Below are 25296 nucleotides of genomic sequence, written 5' to 3'. Positions count from 1 at the left end.
TTTCATGTCAGACCTGTTGGCTTGTCTGTGGAAGTCCTGTGGGGTGAAGCACATGAAGACCACCCCCAACCATCCCCAGACTAATAGTCTTGTTGAAAGGTTAAACTCTACAATCAAGTCCATGCTATGGGCATTTGCAGATCAGTTTAAGAGGGGAGTGGGACAAATATTTTCCCCATTTGTTGTTTGCTTACAGAGAGGTTCCCCAGGTATCCACAGCTTTTTTACCCTTTGTGTTGCTGTATGGGCATAGGGTGAGGGGACCTCGAGATTTAATTTGAGATGAGTGGGAAGGTGAGTGCGAGTCTCACAAGGAGTCTGTTGTGGCATTCCTCCTAAACCTCAGGACAAGGCTGAGGGAACTCATGGGTTCAGCCCAGGAGAACCTGGCAGAAGCCCAACAATAGAAAAAAGTGTGGTATGACAGGAATGCTCAAGCTAGAGAGTATGCTGTGGGGCAGCAGGTAATGGTTCTCATTCCTGTCAGACACAAAAAGCTGCAAGCAGCTTGGGAGGGTCCTACAAGGTGGGAAGAAAGATAAGTGGTGTTAACTACATGTTGGAACTGCTAGGCAGGAGGCAGGGGCACAAATTGTACCATGTTAACATGATGAAACATTACCATGATAGGGATGCCCTTGTGCTGAGCATTTGCAGTGGATTGCAGGAGGAGTCTGAGGGAGATCTGGTGACTGATCTTCTCAGTGAGGCTCGGGCTGACACCTCAGTGGAAGAGGTAGCAATGTCCCAGCAGCTATCTCCTACCCAGGTTCGAGAAATCTGAGCTGTGCTTCAGGAATTTGGGGACTTGTTCACTGGGAAACCAGGGTGCAGCAACCTGTGGCAGCATGAGGTGGATACAGGACTCCAAAGGCCTATTAGGCAGGCCCCTTATAGAGTGCCTGAGAGAGTCAAACAGACTCTGAGGGAGGAGGTACAAGAGATGTTGAAACTAGAGGTGATTCAAGAGTCCAACAGTCCCTGGTTCTCCCCAGTGGTGCTGGTGCCAAAGAAGGATGGCAGTACCAGGTTCTGTGTGGACTACTGGAAATTAAATAGTCACACAGAGTCAGATGCTTACTTCATGCCTAGGACAGATGAGCCCTAGAGCAGCTGGATGGGGCTAAATATCTTACAACCATTGATCTTAGCAAGGGTTACTGGGAGGTGTCCTTGACTCCCAGTCCTAGAGAGAAGTCAGCCTTTGTGACTCCTTTTGGCTTGTGTGAGTTCACAAAGATGCCCTTTGGGATGAAGAATGACCCAGAAACTTTCCAGAGGCTAGTAGATCATATCCTAGCAGGAGCAGGAGGGTTTGCCCTTCCTTACCTAGATGATCTTACTATCTACAGCCATTCCTGGCAAGAGAAACTTCAATATGTCATGGAGGTGCTGGGCAGACTACAGAGGGCAGGGTTGACCATTAAGCCAAGCAAATGTCAGGTGAGTATGGGAGAGGTCTCCTACCTAGGACATAGAGTGGGGAGTGGTAAAATAAGGCCAGAACTTGCCAAAGTGGAAGCCATTCAGGCATGGCCTGCACCTGTTACTAAAAAGCAGGGTACTATAGAACATTTGTCCCCAGTTATAGTACCATAGCTGCTCCCCTCACAGACCTGACAAGGAAGAACAGGCCAGATAAGATAGTATGGACCCCCAACATGTGAGCAGGCATTCCAGAAGCTTAAAGATGCTTTGGGAGGACCCCCTGTGTTAGTCGGACCACATTACAGCAAGGAATTTGTTGTGCAGGTGGACGCTTTGAACCATGAAGTGGGAGATGTACTTAGCCAGACTTCTTCAGAGGGGGAAGAGCACCCAGTGGTTTATCTCAGTCGTAGGCTCCAGCCCAGGCAGGAATGCTATGCAGCTGTAGAAAAGGAATGTCTAGCCATAGTGTGGGCACTGCATACATTTTAGCCTTATCTGTATGGAAGGAAATTCACTGTTATGACAGATCACAACCCCCTAACATGGTTAAATAGAGCCAGTCAGCAAAACAACAAGTTGCTAAGATGGAGCCTGGGGTTGCAAGCGTATGATATGTCTGTGCAGCACTGCAGTGGGATTAGCAATGCCAATGCAGATGGGCTCTCAATACAGGGAATGGGGTAGGGTACACAAAGATAGACCTAACTCCCTCAAGTAGCATTTCTAAAGGGTCACTTGAAAAACTAGCTTGAGTTCTCCAGGGGAGTGATATGTGAAGATGGGTGAAGGCTGCCAGCCTAGCCAGATAGAATTTTGGAGATAATTCTGTCATCTGTAAATATTAATGTAAACCACAGGCTTGTTGTCTTAAATGGTAAAAATAGTGTTACATGTGGAACTGGAAAAAAATGTAACAGTGCACTCTACTGACCAAGTAAAGCATGTTGTGACCATTTGATGTAAACATGGCTCTGGACGGTCTAGATGAAGGAATTCTTGTTATTATTTTAAGGCCAGAGTTAATGGCCACTATTTGCATGCATAAATGTCCTTTATTGCTCTGGTTTCTGCCCAGAGGTGAAGAATGTAAATGTAGTTTCTGTTAGCCTGGAAACCCAGGGAAGTATGAAGAATGATATAATGTATCACAAGGAAGTGTGAAGAATGATGTAATGTGAACCAGGAATGTGATTTTAAAAACAGAGAGAATCAGAGAGCATTAAGCATTTTGTATTGACCATCCAACTCATCAGCACTGTCTTGCTCTAGATGTAAATTTATCTTAGACTTGTGTTTTCTCTTAGAAATAGCTAAAAACTAGAAAGATTAGAATGTGTTTTTCTGTGATGTCAGAATTGTATGACTGAATTATTTTAAGTATTTCTCTGTGATCTCTGAACTCTTGATTAGCACTGTGTAGTAAAAAGTATTGCCTTGTGTTTTGACTATTTGTTATTAAACATTTTTAAACCCTTCCAACTGTGGCTGTTTTTGTAGAGATAATTTAAGCTCTTTAGAGTACTTGCATGCCTTTAGTAAAATTGTACAAAGCCACTTCAATAGCCTTAGCCCTGGGCTATACTACCAATTAGATAATAATATTGCACAGTTATAATTGGACACCCTTTTAAGGGCCTTTGAGTAGCTGATAAATATTAGTGGTTTGTGGCAGCTGGTACTACTGTATAGTCTGGGAAAAATGGGCACAGCTTGAGAACCTGTGCCAGCCTTCCCCAGGAGTGTCTGTGTGGTTGTATAAACTCTTCTCAAAGTGTGTGTGTGTGTGTGTGTGTGTGTGTGTGTGTGTGTGTGTGTGTGTGTGTGTGTGTGTGTGTGTGTGTGTGTGTGTGTGTGTGTGTGTGTATGTGTAAGCTACTTGGGCAGGGACATAAAGCACTGGTTGGACAGAGAGGGTGCTGGAGGTTTCAGCTTGTCCACTAGGCTGAGATCTGAACCCTATAGCTGTGCCAGTGGAGAGTCTTATTGGGGACATGGAGAGCAAGGGAGCAACCAGCCCCGGACTGACTGTGATCTCTGTGTGCTCTTAAGGGAAATTGCAATTTACTGTGTGTATTTGTTATCCATTCCTTCCATATGAGACACCCCTCATTGGTGTTAGTGGTGAGGATTGAGGGTCCTTGATTGCTGGGCCAGGGCACGGGAGTCACAGACACCATACTTACATTTTGTGAGACAGTGTCAACCTCCCTGTCAAAATGTACACAATGTTAATATAAATGGTTCATTTTAGGGGAAAGGAATGGGTGATAGGAAGACAAAATTAATACACCTGCATGGATGTGAAACCATAGCTGTGTCATTCATATTCTCCAAAACAAATCTGTAGTCAGGTATTCCACTGAGGCATACATAGGGAAGATGTTTATAAAATACCTGTCAGGGTAATGGGGCACTGGATAGCATGACAAGTGACACACACCTCCATGGATCTGAAGCCATGATACTGAAGCAATGAAAGGAAAGTCATAAATATTTTACAGGGAAACTGAATGCTGTTATATGATGACAACTAATATTGTACAACAGTTCTCTCTAAGGGGATTAGAATCCTACACCCAACATGGACTCCTCAGATCATTAATAGGTTGTGCCAGAGAGGCCTTTACAGGGAAATATATTACCTTTACCATATTTCATAATTTCTTTCTGATGTGCTCCAATGCTAAACTTATTTATGTGGCTGATGGTAATGCCATTTGTACATGCAATGATTTTTCTCAGTTTTTGCCATTTGACAGGAGCTATTACTTCCCCTGTGATTAACAACTGTAACACAATGTATGACCACTAGAAGATTACTATACTTTGTGGGCATGTGTGTGGCATTTTCATCTTTTCCTACCATATTCATCATCATCTTCTTTCGGCTGTTCCCGTTAGGGGTGGCCACAGCAGATCACCTGTTTCCATTTCTTCCTGTCCTCTGCATCTTGCTCTGTCACACCAACCACCTGCATGTCTTCTCTCACCACATCCATAAACCTTATCTTAGGCCTTCCTCTTTTCCTGTTACCTGGTAGCTTCATCCTTAGCATCTTTTTCCCAATATACTCAGCATCCCTCTTCAGCACATGTCCAAACCAACGTAATCGTGCCTCTCTGGTTTTGTCTCCAAACCTTCCAACCTGGGATGACCCTCTAATATACTTATTCCTAATCCTGTCCACTCTCATCACACCCAGTGCAAATCTTAACATCTGTAATTCTGCCACATCCAGCTCAAACTCCTGCCTTTTTGTCAATGCCACTGTCTCCAACCCATATAACATAGCTGGTCTCACTACCCTCTTGTAGACCTTCCCTTTCACTCTTACAGGTACTCGTCTGTCACAAATCACTTCTGACACTCTTCTCCACCCACTCCATCCTGCCTGTACTCTCTTCTTCACCTCTCTTCCACACTCACTGTTACTCTGAACTATTGATCCCAGGTATTTAAACTCATCCACCTTTGCCACCTCTACTCCTTGCATCCTCACCATTCCTCTATCCTCCCTCTCACTCACACACATATATTCTATCTTAGTCCTGCTGAACTTCATTCCTCTTCTGTCTAGAGCATATCTCCATCTCTCCAAGGTCTCCTCCACCTGTTCCCTACTCTCACTACAGATCACAATGTCATCTGCAAACATCATAGTCCACGGGGACTCCTGTCTGATCTCGTCTGTCAACCTGTCCATCACCATTGCAAATAAGAAAGGGCTCTGAGCTGATCCTTGATGTAACCCCACCTCCACCTTAAACACATCCGTCATTCCCACCGCAGACCTCACCATTGTCACACTACCCTCATACATATCCTGTACCACTCTTACATACTTTTCTGACACTCCTGACTTCCTCATACAATACCACAACTCCTCTCTAGGCACCCTGTCATATGCTTTCTCTAAGTCTACAAAAACATAATGCAACTCCTTCTGACATTCTCTGTACTTCTCCATCAACACTCTCAGAGCAAAGATCACATCTGTAGTGCTCTATCCCAGCATGAAACCATACTGCTGATCAGTAATCATCACGTCCCTTCTTAACTTTGCTTCCCATAACTTCATGCTGTGACTGATCAATTTAATTCCTCTGTAGTTACTACAGCTCTGCACATCACCCTTATTCTTAAAAATCGGTACCAAAACACTTTTTCTGCATTCCTCAGGCATCCTCTCACTTTCCAAGATTTCATTAAACAATCTGGTTAAAAACTCCACTGCCATTTCACCTAAACACCTCCATGCTTCCACAGGTATGTCATCTGGGCCAACAGCCTTTCCATTCTTCATTCTCTTCATAGCTGTCCTTACTTCCTCCTTGCTAATCCATTGTACTTCATGATTTACTATCCCTACATCATCCAACCTTCTCTCCCTCTCATTCTCTTCATTCATCAACCCCTCAAAATACTCTTTCCATCTCCTCAACACACTCTCCTCGCTTGTGAGTATGTTTCCCTCATTATCCTTTATCACCTTTTCCTGCTGCACATCTTTCCTAGCTCGGTCCCTCTGTCTAGCCAATCTGTACAGGTCCTTTTCTCCCTCCTTAGTGTCCAACCTTTCATACAACTCTTCATATGCCTTATCCTTAGCCTTCGCCACCTCTCTCTTTGCCATGCACCTCATCTCCTTATACTCCTGTCTACTTTCTTCATCTCTCTGACAATCCCACTTCTTCTTTGCCATCCTCTTTCTCTGTATACTCTCCTGTATTTCCTCATTCCACCACCATGTCTCCTTGTCGTCCTTCCTCTGTCCAGATGTGATACCAAGCATCTTTCTAGCCGTCTCCCTTACTAGCTCTGCTGTAGTTACCCAGCTATTTGGTAACTCTTCAGTGCCACCCAGTGCCTGCCATAACTCAGCTCTGAATTCCACCTCACAATTACCCTTTTTCAATTTCCACCATTTGATCCTTGGTGCTGCCCTCACACTCCTCCTCCTCTTCTTGATCACCAACATCATCCTACAAACCATCATCCTATGCTGCCTAACTACACTTTCTCTAGTCACCACTTTACAGTCTCCAATCTCCTTCAAACTGGCCCTCCTACATAAGATATAATCCACCTGTGTGCATCTTCCTCCACTCTTGTTTGTCACCCTATGCTCCTCCCTCTTGTTAAAATATGTATTCACCACAGCCATGTCCATCCTTTTCACAAAATCCACTACCATCTGAACTTCTGCATTCCTTTGTTTAACACCATACCTGCCCATCACTTCCTCATCCCCTCTGTTCCCTTCACCAACATGCCCATTGAAATCTGCTCCAATCACCACTCTCTCACCCTTGGGTACAGTCATCACCACTTCATCCAATTCACTCCAAAAATTGTCTTTCTCATCCATTGCACACCCAACTTGTGGAGCATATGCACTAACAACATTCATCATTACACCATCAATTTCCAGCTTCATAAACCTACATAAACCTTCATAAACCTTTTCCTACCATATTATAGGTTGGAAATGGAAGCAGAGGACAGAGATGAAAAGCGAAAGTAAGCAGAGGGTACAATGCAATGTGAGCAAATTAGAAATGAGCAGGATAGAAGAGGGAATGAAGCATACTTCTCAACTTCATAGCTCAGTAACAATGTAGATGTAGAGGAGGTTGTTTATTTTGCCTCATACACATGCAGAATGTATACTACATTATAGCTCACTAGATGGCTTAACAAATGTGCTTTCCTGACCTTTATTCTTAAACCTATGCTACATTTATGGTTAAGAGAATGCAGAAATGTTAATGTGAAAGTTATGCCTATGCACCAGTGTACTGTGCCGTAAAGGAAAAAACAAGAAAAATTGTTTTACTGATGCAACAAATGTCAAGTTTCTTCATAAAGAACAGGTATGTTATGCAATCTCTTTTCATCTGATCATCTCTTTGTTCTTTCATTACTGGATCAATTTCATTTCATTTAAAAATATTTTTGTCTGTCTGCTTTCTGCCAGAAAAGAAATAAAAACACGTAAGAACTGCAGGCAGCAAAAAACATGCTAGTGAATAAATCGTATGTATTCTCAGTACAAGTCACAGATAGTCCCAAATGGAACTCCTAGAGCAGTGCTGTCTATATGGAGGTTATTTTATGATGAAGGAAAATGCATCCCTTCCACACTTCATAGAGCACGAAAAATTGAACACTGAATCATGGGTCTCAAACATGTGTGCTCCCCAGCATAAACTGCTTTCTTTTCCTAATATCTCAGATCAGCATGCCATCCTTATAGCAAAAACTGATTTCTGTGATGCCATTAAAATGTGAATGGTTAACTCAGTTAACCTGAGAATTAGGGGAAATGTTGATTGCTTTTGGTTAAACAAGGACATAACTAAAGCAGTCCGCCTCAGCTGAAAAAAATGAGCAAAATGTGTTTTGAAGAAACTATATCTATGCCTTTATTCTGTTAGTTATATTTTAGGTACATATTTAAAATATGGTTTGTAATGCATGATTTTATTATGTGGTAAGCAAATGTGACTGTATTTAACATTAGTCTGTCCTGTGAAGGCATATTGTATGTTATCTACTTTCATTTTCTTGTGAGAAGTATCAAACTCTGGGACTAGCTTATGAATCTACACTTCTGTCTGTCTCACACTGTTTGTTACTAACTTATCACCTTACCCCAACTCACTTGATTCTGTCAATGTGCTGTCAAAATATTCTGTCAAGAGAATTCTGTGGAAACAAGGTAACTGATACAATAACATGGACCAACTATCTGCATCCAGTCTGTGAATCGGTGACGTGTATCATATTGGTGAAAAATGAAATTCTTAAACTTTCTTCCATCTTTGCTATACTCAGTACTGTTTCTGGCAGGTTCATGTAATAAGGCCAGTTTCTTGGAACCAAATACACCATAACTTGACTTAGTACTTTTTGAATGGACTTCAGGGATCTTACACCAGATAAAGATATCACTGCTTGAGGAACTACAAAATCATAGCTAGTACCTGATTTACATTATACACCACAGCACAGTCCATTTGTATCAGTATAAGTGCTTCTAAAATTATGGAAAAGATGCCTGTTTACAAACATATAAGAAAACAAAACAGCAAAATAACAAAATAAATGAAAAGTGAATTAATAAAGGGGTTTATACATCCTCTGCCTTCGAGTATTGCTATATTGAATGTTTGTTTTTATTTTGCTAATAATACAATTGTTAATCTTGAAATACAATAACTGCCCTGAGTTAACTCTGACCCATGCATTGGTGATTACAGGTGACAAGCTCAATGCATTTGTTTTTGTATTCATTTTCTTTTTACATGCCTATCGACCATCAAGACCATTCTATGACATATCTATTTGTTTTCCGTCAAGGGGTAATAGTCAGTCCCCAAACAGGCATCATCTAGTCATTGTGAAGGATCTTGTTTCCATTTTCTGGTCCTAAACCACCCCTGTAACCAGCTTGCATCTTTCTAGATATGTGGGTTTGCACAAATTCCCCTGTGAGCATACACAATCATGCAATATCTAGCATCTAATGTAATAATGCACACAGTACATCGATATTAACTCATTCACTTCAATGGAGCTCAGGAAGTTTGCACTGTAACTTCCAAAGGGCGGAGCCTAAGCTTTTTGACAGTATCAAATTATCTCCTCACATTTCAAATAAATGTTCATATCTCTGGAACCATAGGGGTTATGAAAGAAGTATAAATGGAAAACTCTTCAGCACAAACTATTTTTATAGTGGTAGTATTCTTTAGGTTCTAGGTTGTCATTGTGTCTTTCGGCTTTTCCCGGTGATTGGCAGTAGATTTTTACGTGCAGAGTTGCCGGCCCTGGCGCACAACCTTCAATGAAGGTACACACATTCATGCATGTCTCCACACAGAAGACGCTCTAGTTGAGAATCGAACAGGACAACGTCTTACAGTGAGGCGACAATGCTACCGCAGCACCACCACCGCAGTTTGATTCTTTAGGTTCTAGGTCTTAAACTGAATTTTCTAAGTCACAGTAAACACAGTTACTATTACATTTGTAATATTTTGTCAACAACTTTTAATAGCTCAGCAACCACTCAAGTTGCACACACATTGTCAGCAGCATTTTATTCATCTAGCTAGGAGCTTTCATATGAGGCTATGGAGTTCTTTTTGTGTGACTTGGTTGTTGAGATGTTTAGAAAAATTTGAAAATTATATCCATATATATTAATATCATAAAAACACTTAATATCTATTTAACTGCACTAGACAGAGGTCAAATATTAATGCAGTTGAGGCTGCCATTATGTACGCTTTAAGATGAAATCTTTTACAACCTTGTACATACCATGGTTTCAGAATTATTGATGCAAATATGAACAAGCAATATTTGATGCCTAGAGGCGTCAGTAGGAGTTAAGTGCAGATGCACCTGGAGGCATCACTCGGATGTAATGAGTTAAGAGAATGCAGAAAGTTAAATGTAAAAGCTATCCAAAGAAAGATATTAAATTATTTCAGACCTATGTATTTTGCAATAAGTGGGTCTATCGAAATACCATGTGCTTTATTATAGTAACTGTTGAGGCATTGTGTGTTTATATTTGGATTTCTTTGTGCACCTTTTTTTCAAGAAGGATTGTATGCATGAGTGACTTGGTTTTGTGATGTTACTTATACATGTACTTGCTCCATGAACGATTCACAGTGGTACCATTGGCACCTCACAGCAAGAGGTTATCTGGTTCGATTGTCAGCTAGAGTGCCTTCTGTGCAGAGTCTGCATGTCCTCCCTGCCTTTGTGTGGGTTTTCTCTGGATACTCCAGTTTCCTCCCATGTTACAAAGACATGTGTCTGGAGTGTTTCTTCCTGGGCCTCTGCTAAAAATTGGCTTTGTTCCAAGTCAGACTTTCCCAGTAAACAAATGTTAAATAAATAAATAAATGAAGGCTACCACACAGACACAATTTGGAAAAGCTAAATGCGTGTCTCTGGCTCATACACCTCATGCCATGTTACTCTGTCCATTAGGTTTTGGCAATGCAGTGAGGCAGCCTTCTTCTCTTCCTCTCAAGGATGGATGAGGTAGCATCACCTGCTCACGCAACACCTCCTTTAGTGAGCCCTTCCATGGCCAGGCCTCTAGGTGATTGTTGGTTGTCTGACCCGCTTATCACTAAATGTCACAGATTTGATCCAGGCTCAGTAAAATGCCACTTACGTATTCTGTGAACAGGTTGTATTTCTTGAGCTGAAAGCAAGGAATCGTTTAAAACTGCATGGGACCGTCAATGCCAAGGATTTAACTAATTTCCAGAATAATGATAAGCAGACTAGCAAAGGCAAGGAAGATTAGCCATTCAGCCAGCAGAGGTAAGCAAAAAGTGGAAACGCTAGAAAAAGAACTTGAAATCTCAACCGTAGTTTTTTTATCTAACGTGTAGGTTCTGCAACAAAAAAATAGCAAATGTAAATGAAAGTAAAGAAGAGAGGCCTAGAAGTGTAACACTCCCAGTGTAAAAGATTTGGCGGCTTAAAGCAAATACAGCTTTACACAATAAGTTTGAGTTTGACAACAGAAACAAATAAGACAGTGACTCATTATTTCTGGCAAAATGTTTCATCCAGAAATAAACCTGTCCTTCAAGTGTCAATACATCCTGATTAAAAAACTCAGATGGTAAGACTTCAGTTAACAGATTCTTTGTGGTTGCAACTACAATGAGCTGTCCAAATTATACACCTGCATGGGTCTTAAATTAATTCAGAATTACAATTGCCTGAGTTAAAGACACAGAATGTTTTTGTTGAGTTTCATTGTTTCTGATAAAAAAAAAAAACAATTACGTCTGTAGTCTGTTTCTGGCAATTTTTTTTAAACAATGAAGTTTGTATAAAGGCTTGAAAATACTTTTGATAATATAGCCTACAAAACCGGTAATAGATTCTTGGTATTTTTGTTAAAAGCTGTCTGAATGGTTAAATGCTTGCTGTCTCTTAAGAGGTGTTCTTATTTTTGGTATTTTTGTTTTCCCGTCAGCAGTCTATTCTGGAATTACAGATGAGAAGTTCTGTGGTGGAGCTGTTTATTCTGTGTGAGCCATAATCACATTAAATGTGCATTTCTCTTGTTTACTACAGTCCTGAGCCTGGCATTTTTGCTACTGGATTCTTGATAGGGTACCATGTCCTCATAGGTTCAGAGGTGTTTATTAGGCTAACAACCACATTTTAAGACTAGCCCTGCATCCCAAATCTCTAACAAGTTTTCGTACACTTGATAAGTATCAGCCACAGGCTTGTGAGATAAAACATTTACAAGCAGGGACCTGGGAGATGAACCATTTACAGGCTGCCTGTGTCCATTATTTATATAGATGCCAAACCAGGCATGAGTTTCCTGTTCCCCATCCAATTGTCCAAGTTATACTTGAATTGGGTTAGAGATGACCTCTACATCATATGGATGGGGAGCCTGCTACAGACATGGAGTAGTCTCTGGGATACATACCTCTCTCTCTGGGCAGGTGCCATTTTTATTACAAGCAAGGTTTAAGTCTTTAGAATGGGTAATTCTGGTGATGTTTATTTTGCAGATATGCAGGAGATCCACCAGGGCAGGGTCTGACGATGCCTTGTATGCCAGGCATAGATCACCTCTTAAAAGCCTGTAGGAGACAGAATACAGGGATAGCCCTTGCGGTGGTCTGCACAGGACATGCTATTTATGCCCTGTATTCTTTTAGTAAGGAACCTCTGTGGACATTCTAATTGTTGGGTATGCCTGGTTAGGTACATACCAAGGAGGGCATTGTACTCAAGGATAGGACTGATGAATGCCAAATACAGTGGAACAATGACTTCCTTGGACCTGGATACCATAGTTTTGTTTATAAGTTGTACAACATAGAATGATTTTCTCACTACTGTAGACACATACTGGGTAAGTTCTTAGGGGTGTGTTGTCAATATGATAGTTACCAGATGTAGATGACTTCCCAAAGGATACTATTATGCATTTCTTAGCATTTAGATTAAGTCACTGACTCTGACATCAGTAATTTCAGTGTGTCAGCCCTTCCTGGAGAACATTTGTGTCAGTGGAGGATTCTATGACTTTCCCTAATTTGCAGTCATCTCCAAATTTAGTCATCCAGAGGCCATTAACATGTGGCCTTCATTTTATGAAAATAAATGTCAAAAAGGAACATTCCCTGGACTGATCCCTGAGGGACTCCCATCATGACTGGCCTCTTTGTAGAGGTGGACTCCCCAATTCTACCTTCATGGGTCCTGACTGTGAGCCAGCTGGCTATCCACTGGGTGAGATAAGGGTTTATATCTAACCTCTTGAGTTTGTCAACAATGCCCAAGTGGGGTATTGTGTCAAATGCCTTGGCCAGATCAAGGTAGGTAGTATAAACTGTTTTGCCTTCATCCATTACTTGGTGGCCTTCTCAAAAAGGTCTGCCAGGCTGAGTAGGCATGACCTGTTCTTGGCACAAAAAATTGGGTTGGGTCCAGTATCTGGAGCTTTCTCATGTCATTATTAATCATTTCCATGATCATTCTTTCGAAGGTTTTGCATATGAGTCTATTGAGACTTATGGGTCTGTAGTTTTCAGGGTCTCTAGATGAACTGCATTTATGCAGAGGGATTACTGTTGCTGTTTTTCATTCATGAGGCATGAAGCCTGTTTGGAAGCTACAGTTAAATAACAGTTCCAGAGGGACTGATAGGTCATGTTTCATGCTGTATAGAAAGCATCCTGAGATATTGTCTGGGATCACTGAAGCAGTATTCTTAGCCTTAGAGTGGACCTGTTCCCTAGTGATAGCAGGAGGAATTATATTTGATGGTATTTCCTGATCAAAGGTTGAAGGGGAAAGAGGGGTAAAGTTGGAGCTGAATATGTCGGCCAGTATGTTTGCTATATCTTCTGGCTCAGTATAGGTGTATCCATTAAAAATTAACTCTGCACACAATTGTGTATTGCCTTTGCGGTTGGGGACGTAAGCTAAAGAATGCCTTGGGGTTGTCCTTGGCCTGGGAGGCCAAATCTACCTGTTATAAAATCACGGTAAGGTTAAAGAAATTTTCATGCTACGTAGTATGCATACATATGCACATACACATACACAAATACACATCTCTCTGTCTCTCTCTATAGATATATATATGTGTGTGTGTGTGTGTGTGTGTGTGTGTGTGTGTGTGTGTAGATAGATAGATAGCTATAGACATAGATATAGATAGATATGTAATTATATGCCTTTTTACTTTGTTTTACAATAATGCATTCTACACTTATTGTCCTTTGTGTCAAGTAAATGTAATTTGTCAGCAGTATTTGTCAAGCTGAGGAGGTTCAGTTTTTGCTGGATCTACATACTATGTTTGAGCACCATTTTCCTGAGTCTCATATACTCACTGCCAGTTGCCTTGTACACTACTAGTAGCTGTATGGGCAATGCAAAAGAGCAGGAGTTTTGCAGGGGGTCAAGCCCCTCCCAGAGCCCTCATCATGATGTCTCTGCCTTCTCTCTCTGTATGTATACATTGATACACACACACACACACACACACACACATATATATATATATATATATATATATGTGTGTGTGTACACACACACATGTTTGTGTGTGTGTGTGTGCATGCGTGCGTGCGTGCGTGTGTGGGTGGGTGTGTGTGTGTGTGTGTGTGTGTGTGTGTGTGTGTGTGTGTGTGTGTGTGTGTGTGTGTGTGTGTGTGTGTGTGTGTGTGTGTGTGTGTGTGTGTGTAGATCTATCTGTTTATTTCAGCAGTTTGCTTGCATTTTATTTATTTAACATTATTTTATCTGGAAAGTCTGGCTTGGAACTAAGACAATTTTAGCGGATGCCCAGGGAGAAATGCTCCAGAATACACATCTGAGCAATTTGAATACACATCTGAGCATTCACCTCAGAGCAAATGAGCTGCTGGCAGTAAGCCAAGGCATACGTATCTGTATTTTACCCATTTTGGATTAGTTCAATTTACTTGGTTGAGAAAGATATCATCCTAACTATCAGCATGACATTTCCAATCAAAAATTTGCTCAAGAACAGATATACATTTCCCTGAATGATTACAAACATCCCTTTTTTAGAATGTGAGTCCATAAGTTATTGCTGTTCTAGAGAACTGTAGTTGGACAAAAAAAAATCAGAAAAAGTTGTGTGAATATATATATATTGTATGGAATTGTTCCTTACAATCACACTCAAGCCCACATCTGGGGGATGGGGGGTCCCCAATGCATTACCCTGCCTAGAGCACCATTTGATCATGATCCAAATCTTTGCAAAGGTAAAAATGGCTTCTGTGGTAACACCCATAGAGTTTGATTTATATCATTCACACACAAACTGTAGACAAACAGATGTTTCAAATAAGGCATATGTACCCATTTAACCTTAATATATAGTAATGAAAGAAAAAGTACTAGAGAGTGTTGTGGGATATACTGGTAAATATCACACTTATGATGCTTGAGCAGAAGGTTAGCGTACCAACAAGATAAAATGACATACTACAGTTTGTACTCAGAAATATAGAGGGCCACAGAAACCATTTTGATAGCATCAAAGTATGGCTTCTATCTCTGAGCAGATCTATGAGAAAACACATCCAAAATCTATACTATGGTAACCTTTGAAATGTCACATAGGTAAAGTACATATATAATGAAACCTTAGTATCAGTGAATTAACTGTGAGGGCACATTAAAAGCAATAAGATGTCTTTTAGAACCAGAATGAAAGGTAAAATAGGTGAGTAAACACTTATGGTCTACAAGTACAACAACAGAAGTTTCTAGAGAGGAAGTAGGTGTGTACAAAAGCAAAAATATACAGAAGGGGATGCATGGATACTCTAAAGCCAGAAATGATCCAGTGAAGGTCATCAGGAAGGCTGAGGACAGTCAAAAGCAAAGTTGGCCCAGATAGATGGACACAGGAGGCTTTTAAAGAAAACAAGGAAAGGAACAAAAACAAAAACTGGAATCACATCACTGAATGTTTGAAAGACAAAAGATGCAAGCATGAAAGACAGCAGGAGGAAATGCTGAATAAAATGTTTACTTCTGTCTTTAAAAGGAAAACACAGCAGGAGGATACTATCATTGGCATGAGACTTGGAAACATATAGGCTGTGTTGAACAAAGGATGCATCCTGCGGATGACCCCCAACACTGGATAACTGAGGAGCTGATGAAATTTGAAGGCATACATTAGACAAACATGTCCTACTTCTCCTTGAAGTCGGGAGTGGCGTTGGCAAACTGCAGAAGGCATAGGCAAAATATTACAGCTGAATAAACATTTTAATAGCAGGGCTTTTACAGTTTCTTCTGGGGTGCAATACTCCACAAGGGGCATATTAAAGAAAATGTCTGTTAACTGTAGACTTGCTGGAGGGACGGAACACTTACAGATGCCCATGAGGTTTGTCATTATGAATACCATTGACCTGGCCCATAGTCTTCAACACTGTTTCATGTGAGGAAGGCCTTGCCAGCACAGTGTGATACTGTTCTATACATTGAAGACAAAAGAAATAAAGAAGGGGATATATTCGTCTGCAATGCACATGGAATTCTTCCCTTAGACCATTACTCAGTGTAAGACAGACAAAGAACAAAACCGAATAATATGAGGGTAGTCCAGAATTATTTAGATGGAGTGGCTGGTTTCAGAAAAGGAGTACACTGTAATAAAAGGACGACACTGACCACTGAAGCCATTAATGAAAGCAGAAAGGATCAGGTTTTTCTAAGAAGATAGTACTGTGTAGCCTAGTTTAGACTGACATGATAAAGTTAAAAATCAGGTTTCATCTGTTTGCTTGTGGAAAACTACATATAATTAAAGAGGTGGGGAATAATATCATCACATATGACATATGCAGGATGAACTAGTAGAAACTGTAAAAGTTCTGCTATTAAAATGCTAATTCAGCTGTAATATTTTGCCTATGCCTTCTGTATCCCACTTTTATCCTACCCCAATTAAGAAATTGTACATTCAGTAAAATAACGTAAATAATCTATCTGCAAATAGCACAAAAACTGGAGCAAGAGTAATTTTTGAAAGCATGGTGCCCAATGCTACTTGGTAAGGGTGATGAGGCTCAACAGACAAATGATAAATATTTTTAAAGCAAAACTGCTATATATTTTTGGGGGAATGGAATTTAATGGTAAATATGGGTTGGGTGATTGAGCTGAATAAACAGTTGTAGAGAACTATCTGTATAAATTGTTAATGGTCTTGGTCATGCAACATAGCATGACAGCAGCAACTGTTGTCTCCAAATACCCCAAAGCTGTTCTCTAACTGTGTTTATTGCACTTGAAGGCACAAATAGTATACGTTGCACTGCTGTAGAGATCATTCTGGAAGAAAGACATCATGATGAGTGAGAATGTGCAGATGAGGACCACAAAAATGGAGAGGGGAATGAAATACCTAGGGTTATAAGCATAGATTAAACTCTCTAGTTCTAAACTTTACTACAAAAGAGGAGGAGCAAGGGAAGATAAAAAGAACATAACACATGGTCAGAATTAAGAGTCGAGAGGGAAACCTGAAAACAAGGACATAGAAGTAGACACCAGTGCTGCTGACAGCTTGAGGAAAGGGCTTCTAATGTGACTTTCAGAAGTAGTGATTTGGCAGTAATGAATGGCAGTGGGAAAATAGCCATACAAGGGATGCAAAGAAGCTTGGGTACATGAAGGCAAAAGAATGCAGAAGTGATAGCTTAAAGTAGTAAGCTACAACACTAATCTGGACTATAATATCTTCAGTTTGTTTAATTTGTTCATATCAATTTAAGAGACTAATACTGTCAGGTTTGTAGTTCCATGTGATAGGACAGTGTGAATGAAATTTTGACAAGATCTGCTACCATACATCATATATAGCGCTCTAAGCTCCTGGTGTATGCAGTGCATTAGAAATGCTGTAGTATGCCTTCTCATTTTGCCTCTTTTACCATTTTGACTTTTTGCAACAACAGTTAATTATTAAGAAGCCAAAAAAGGTAGAGAAGGCTGTTTTACACAGTTCTTAATAACACAGATGAATAAACAACTGAATAGACACATACTTGTCCCTCCAACTTGTCTTGTTTATGTTACAGCTGAAGTTTAGTGGGCTAGATCAGGTAGTTCTGATGATATCTGTTTTGCAGATGTACAACAGGTCCATCAGAGTGGGATCAGAGAATGCTTTATAGGCCAAGCATAGATCGTCTCTCAGCAGTATGTAGGAGACAGGGAACAGGGATAGGGTTTTGAGGCAGTCTGCATAGGACATCTGCATTTAGAAATGCAAATTACATTTTCATCACTGTAATCTATGCTTTTCACATTTTAGACTATTATGTAGTGGCTAGAGATGGATCTGGAGAGAGTATTTGAAGTCCAACTCTTCTTATGTGAAAAAAACTATAACAATAAATTATGTAGGAATGGTTGGGGAAATATAAAACTCTCCGTATCTCACCACATCCTTTCATCACATTTCCTAATCTTGCAGACTTTTAACTGTTGAGCTGGGGCTGGTCTACCAAATTGCACACGTATGTATTTGCCACAAAATTACACTTGTTGTATATGCTTTATAGTGCTTAATAGTGAAAACCGAAAGCAGATAGCGTAAATCCCTCATCACCTATGAAAATGAATTATTTCATATTTTCCCCCCAATAATTTACACTTTATTCAACTGCTTTTTCTGTAATTGTGTTCTTCCTACTGTATTACTTTATTTTCCCTTGCTGCTTGCTCTCAAGTGTTGAAGTGTTTTTATTCTGCTGTATTTATTACTGTTTGTTAGTAGCCTGATTACATTTGTCTGTTATTCTAAGCCTCTTAGTTTTCGTTTTAGCAGTAAGGCTTCAGGCCAGTTATTTTACATTTAAGAAGGTTTTTGTGGTCTACACTTTTGTGGACAAGCCTTTATCAAATCCCTCTCTCCATAAGTCCATCCAAGTTTCAGAACACTGCCTGGACAATTCCCATTAGTTTCTCCTGCCAGCCTGGTCGACATGGGCATACTGAGACAGTGTAGCAACTGCCACATGTTCACTGACAACCCTTTTCTCCTAGCACATAATTCTTCTTCTTGCAAGACATGCATCTATATCAGTAACATGGAATCCATGCTCTCTCATGCCACAGTCAGTACTCCTGACAAATGGGGGATTGCCAGCACAAACACCACACCACCAAGATCACATAGCGAAGCACAACACACACCCACCTATGCAGAAGTCCTCAATAAAAACTGATCTAAACAGCAGAGACCTGCAAAACACATCACAAACATTCCACACACAACAGAAAACACATCACAGATAGCAGACAACAGACCAGTGTCTCACAAACACAGCCCATAAGGCATAACAATAAACTCAAACATCCCATAAGGCATAACAATAAACCAAACATACTAGTCATTGGCAACTCAATTGTGAAGCACACCAATGTCCCCCTCACCAGGCTCAACAAGGAGAATATCATGGTCAGTTGTGTGGCACGTGCCAGAATCTGCCACATCACGCAATTAATTAAGTCTCTCCACAACAGGTACAAGTATGATTCTGTCATTGTCCATGTTGGCGTAAATGACTTGAGACGTACCTCTCTGGACTATATGAAGAGAAACATAATTGAGCTCTCTGAGTATGTGTCATAGGCAGGTATGACCCTAGCCCTAAGCAGCATTCTACTTTCACGAAGAATTATACCATAATGCCAACAAAAATATTATACTTCAACAACTGGCTTAGTTTCTGGTGTCATTCCAAAGGGATCCTGTATCTGTCTGCCTGGGATTACATGGCTGACAGGCCTCGATGCTTTGTCAAAGATGTTCTCCACTTATCAACCCTGGGATTCAGGATTCTGGCCAAGGCTCTTGCCTCCTCCCTTGTGCCTTTTTAGGCAATGTCCCAAAGATAAATCTTCTAACATAAAAGATCTGTCAAAAAGCAAATTGAAGGTCATGCTGCTTAACGCTAGGAGCCTTAACCTGAAAGTGCACTCACTGGAGGCTCTCCTCACACTGGAAGATGCCGACATCTATACAGTCACAGAAACTTGGTTCAAGGCTGCATAGACCACCCCTGCCTTACCAGGCTATACCTCATTCCACACATTCTGACCACAAAATGAGGTCAGGAAGACTAAAGGTGGTGGAGTCTCTATTTTCATTAAAGACAAGCACACCTCCAGGCTGGTTTGCCAGCATGATGCACTAGAACTACTCCAGGTGCAACTGACAATTGCCAAGACACCCATCCAAGTTATAGCCAGCTATAGACCCCCCTCCATGACTCAAGACACCCACTTCTCCTACCTGGAAATACATGACTCCATCAAGGTACCTTCTCACAACCTTTTCCTTGGTGACTTCAACTACCCCACCATAGACTGGGTGAACTATTCCTGCTCTAATGCACTCACCCAACGATTCCTGACTTCATCAGTTCTAATGCACTAGACCAGCTTGTCTCATCCCCCACAAGGGGAGATAACATTCTAGACTTTGTTCTCACGAATATGGGTGACTGCTGCACCACCCCCATAGTAAGTTCTTCCCTAGTGAGATCAGACCATCAGTCTATCTCATTCGAAGTTTCTATCCTGTCCAACCCCCCCCCCCCCACCAGCTGTAACCAGGCTAAAAAAAATTCTCAAAAGTTGGCTGCAACCTTCTAAGGGAGGGTATCAGTAGCTTCACATCACTGCCTCCCTCAGAGGATGCAGACAACTATGGTGAACAGTACACCAGTGCAGTATACAAGCACTTGTACAACTGCATGGTCTCAGCCATACCCAACAGAACTAAAACCTGCTCCTCAAGGAAACACAAAACTATCTGGTGGACATCCTCTATCAACAGGCTTTACAATAAAAGGAAGAAACTTTTGTCCAAGGGTAAAAAGGCATAAATTCGCAGTTAGAACCCCCCCCCCTTAGCCTCAACAAGCAAATTAGATCACTAGTGAAACCTCCAAAGCCAATTATGAATCAAGACTAGCCTCCAAAACAAACGGCAACCACAAAGCCTTTTTTCAGTTATGTCAGGAAACTCCATGACAAAGCCTAGGTTTCTTCCAAATTAGTTCTTAATGGTATGACTCATACTGATCCTGTTGACTTAGCTAACCTGCTAGCAGATAGGTTCAGTCCAAACTTCACCCCCCTGTCCCCTCCAAAGGCCCATTCGACATCCCTGATACGAGCCCTGCACCTCAAACCTCACAGGATTCAGCTGCTCAGGGTACAAACTAATGGATCAAGCATTAAAGCCCCTATCCAAGGCAAAGAACTCAGCTTCCATTTGACCTAATAGTATCTCAGGCTGTATTTTGCACCATCTCCATCAAGAACTAGCTTCACCATTGAGCATCCCATTCAACCATAGCCTAAGTACAGGCTTCATTCCAGCAGAGTGGAGAACTGCCATTGTCATCCCCTTTCACAAAGGTGGTGCCACTGCTGACCCTGGAAACTATCACCCCATTAGTTTCACAAGTCTGATCTGTTAGACCATAGAGCATATTATTATTATGGACCTCATAAACAAGGACATGGGCAATCTCCAAGCATTTGACCCCGGACATAGGCAATCTCCAAGCATTTGACCCCACCCAGTTCGGATTTGTCAAGGGCAGATCTTGCCTGTTGAACCTGGTTGACGTTTGTAAGACTGTCACCAAGGCCCTGGATGAGGGAAAGTCAGTGCATATAGCTTACCTTGACATGGCCACAGCCTTTAACATAATCCCCCACTCGAGCAACATCAAAAAGCTAACACAATGTGGTGTAAATCCCTATCTCATCAGGTGGGTGGCCAACTGGCTCACCAATAGGACCCACAAGATCAAAATAGGTGCCTCCACCTCAGACAGGAAACCTAGTGGTGTTCCCCGGGGATCTGTCCTGGGACCACTGATGTTTGGCATCTACTTCTCAGAGGTCCAGGCAAAGACAAAAAGCCTGTAGCTGACCAAGGTTGCAGACGACTGTAAGTTGGGTGCTGTCTTTGACTCCCCAAATGATGTTAACATACTACAAGAGGGTCTCACAGCAACAAGTGACTGGAGCTAAAGTCATGGCCTTAAGTTAAATGCAAAAAATGTATTATCATACCATTTGACAAAAACATGGCCTCTACTGTTTACAACATTAAATGCAAGCCCCTAAACACACAACTTGTGCTGAGAGACCTGGGTACACAGGTTGACAACAATCTCACATTCAACCATCGTGTAGCGGCAGTGGTCAGAAAAGTCTTTTACTTGGTTCATTTCATAAGTAAAGGGATTTGCCAATAATTGAGTACAATGCCCTGTTTGGTATATACCTCTCCAACACCTGAACCAACTGGAAAAGCCACTCAAATACCTCACAAAGAGAATCCATGGTCTCCAATACCTGTCCTATCTGGACAGGCTCAGCTAACTATCACTCTACTTGTTATTGTACAGATTGCTGAGAGGTGATCTGTGTCTCACCTCAAGGCAATCTCGGACCCTGCCCTACTACAGATGCTCCATATCTGTAAGTCTAATTCCTCGAACATTACCTCATCAAAAGGCCTAAATCTAATATGAGACAGTAACAAAACCTGCTGAAGAGACAGGTTTGTCTTCCCAGAGGCTGCCCCATCTTTGCAATAGACTCCCCATACACGTCAAACAAAGTACATTGCTGACCTTCTTCAAGCACAAACTTGATGAGTAGATGGGAAATCACAAATTTTCCCAGGTGTTCCACCCTTTGTCCCTCACTGACAGGGGTGACAGTTGCTGATTGAGGTTTCTTTTTTGGGGATAAACTCTTGGCTAGGCTTGGAAGGGCCCCAGGGACATTAGCCTAGTAACCTCCTATGATCCTATGTTCTGCTTCTCTTGCCCATTATAATGTTACTGCACAGAGTTTTTTTAGCAGAATACTAATGCTAAGTCACAGGTGATTTATTATTTTCTCCATGTTCCACTTTTTAATTAAATTACTAACATGACAAGAATCATTGAGCACAGTACCTGTTTTCAAGGGTGGTGCTGGAACCTTGTTCTGTTTAACAGATTTGCTCAGAGTTATACAACTTGCAAGGTAAAGTCTAGCTAAGATTCAGCTGCTCAGGGTACAGACTAATGGAGGGCATAATTTTTTAAATTGTTTTTGTTTTTACTTTAATTTAAACATATTTTTATTTTTTAACTTACTTGTTTATTCATTAATCCATCTATATCTAGCTATTTAGCTATTTGCTTTGTTCCTAGTCTTCAGTTCCGGAAGATTCTTTACTCTTGCTTTTTTTTTTCAGGATGCCATTTGACCCACTGACAAGGGTTTATGTAATAATCCATGACATATGTATGTATGTGTGTGTGGTTGGCTAGAACTTATTCATGGCTGATCATGACAATAAGCTGAAGTAATCAGACAATTAAGCTATGACAAAATCCAGCACAGCCCACATTCCTTATGCCAAGGGTTGTTGTTTTATTATACAGTTCTTCAGTTATGGTTATAAGACAGGAAAATCTATAATGCCATTTACCACAGAGTAGGAAATAAGCATTCTCAATTGAAATGAAAGCAGTTTTTACTCCTGGATAAAAGAAACAAGTCCTTAACATTTCTAAGGTAGTCATGGCATTAGATAATGATGGAATTAATCTTCGGTTCTGCAGGAAACAGAACATCACAGCTTCTGGCCTTGAACTTTCTGCTGTGGAAATGCACAAGGTAGAAGTTAACTCATTTTTTTATATATAACTACACAGACACACACACACACACACACACACACACACACACACACACACACACACACACACGCACACACACACACGCACACACACACACACACACATATATATATATATATATATATATATATATATATATATCAATATACATGTACATTTACATATATAAAACAGTGAGCCTTTCGCAGTTACTTGGCTAGGTAGAAGAAACTATCCTCAACCTTCTGTCATTTAACTAAAGCCATCTTGGAATCAGTGCTTATCAAATTAGCAGGAACATTTTAGGTGTGTGTTTATGAAATAAATGTAACTTATTTCTTAGGTTTTTGCAATGTCAAAGAAATATTAAGTTAAAACAGAATCCATGTAACAGTAATGAGTTTGTTTGTTTCATTCTAGAATGAAATTCATATTTAATGGTAACTAAGTAAAATTACTTTCCATATATTTTTTTAATATTTAGCCTTACTTTCTACAGTCATGTCCTGTCTCAGTATATCTTTTTGTTTATAGATATCATTCTATTTCTCAGAAATTAGACATTTGGCATGTAAACAATAACACTGTTTTAGTAGTGACATCTGCATTTAGCTAGAAGGCAGAATCAGTGGTATTCCGGTATTCAGTTTTAGTGATGGCTCAAATCTGTTCGATAATGAAGAATCACAATGGTTTTATAGTACTGGAATGAGCTATCACATTTCAGAGTTCCTCTTCAATCTGTATAAGTGTTAATTCATGTCCTGAATTTCCGTTACTATTTTTACACAGATGTTTAAGCCAATAGCAAAAATATAGCTTTGCCTGGATTAGAGTCACTGATAAACCTCCCAAAAGAGAAGTGAACCAATAACCAGTTTATTTATTTATTTATTTATTTTATTTATTTAATATTTGCTTTTGCAGAAAAATATAGGAAATACCAGACCACAGAAGATAGTATCAAATAAAGCTCCAAAGTTTAATCCACAGTACAAAAATGGTGAGCGCTTTCATGGCCAGAGCTACTTCATCAGATAACTCAATAAACTACACAGGGATTTTTAAAAATAACAACAGCCTATCAGTGTCAGTTCCCAATAAACAATTAGCTTAATAGCCACTGATTTAAAGGAGAAGCACTAGATAGGGACATAGGAACTAATAAAACATTAAAATGAATAAAAATACATAAAAGTGCATATAAAGAGACTTTATCTGCATAGTGGCTTATTAACCAAAACTGGTTTAATACAAACTTTATTATTCAGGCCTTTGCCCATGTTGGCACGCATCCTAATAATCCATTCAAGCTCTTTAGTCTCTACCAAATTGCTAATTGCACCACCTCTGCATCCTAGCTGAACTTTCTCAGTTACCATGAATTGAAAGTTATGTGTTGTCCCTGATACTAGAACATGCCTAGCCAAGGCATTAGTTCCTGCCCCTCTCTTTATGTCATATATGTGTTCCTTAATCCTATCACAAAACCTTCTTGTGGTCATGCCCACATAGAATGAACAACATGTAGTACAGTAAGCTAGGTACACAATGTTAGTGGTATTACAATCAGCTGTAAGTCTGAAATAGGTAGTCTTCCATTGTCTGGATGTCTAAAATGCCCTCTCTTGTCAATATACTGACAGTAGTTACAGGAGTTACAGGGTTTTGACCCATATACGGGAGTGGTAGGTTGAACATCTATTGCTTACTTATACCTGGGTCCACATGAGTCTCTTACGCGATTTCTTGTTCTTATAGGCATATTGAGGGGTGGTCCCTACCAGAGTCTTAACTCGGTCATCAGAACAGAGTATATTCCAGTTCCTATGGTAGATATTCTACAGTAATCTAATATTACTAGCATATGTAATGGGAATTCTTAGCAGGTTATCCTTAATGCACTTTTCCTCATAAACTTGACCTTGATTAGAAAAGTATGGTTTCCCCTCCTTTCTCCTTTGAGAAGCCATACTAGAAGTAATGGAAAGAACCTCTCTCCTCCCATACCCTCTGTCTATAAATCTGTCATCTAGCTGATGTAATTCTTTCCCAAACTTGTCATCCTCTGCTGTAAGGCTT

Source organism: Protopterus annectens, chromosome 6.part1, assembly GCF_019279795.1.
Source record: "Protopterus annectens isolate FY-2018-M chromosome 6.part1, PAN1.0, whole genome shotgun sequence".
Classification (NCBI taxonomy): Eukaryota; Metazoa; Chordata; order Ceratodontiformes; family Protopteridae; genus Protopterus; species Protopterus annectens.
Note: the sequence above shows the minus strand (reverse complement) of the source record.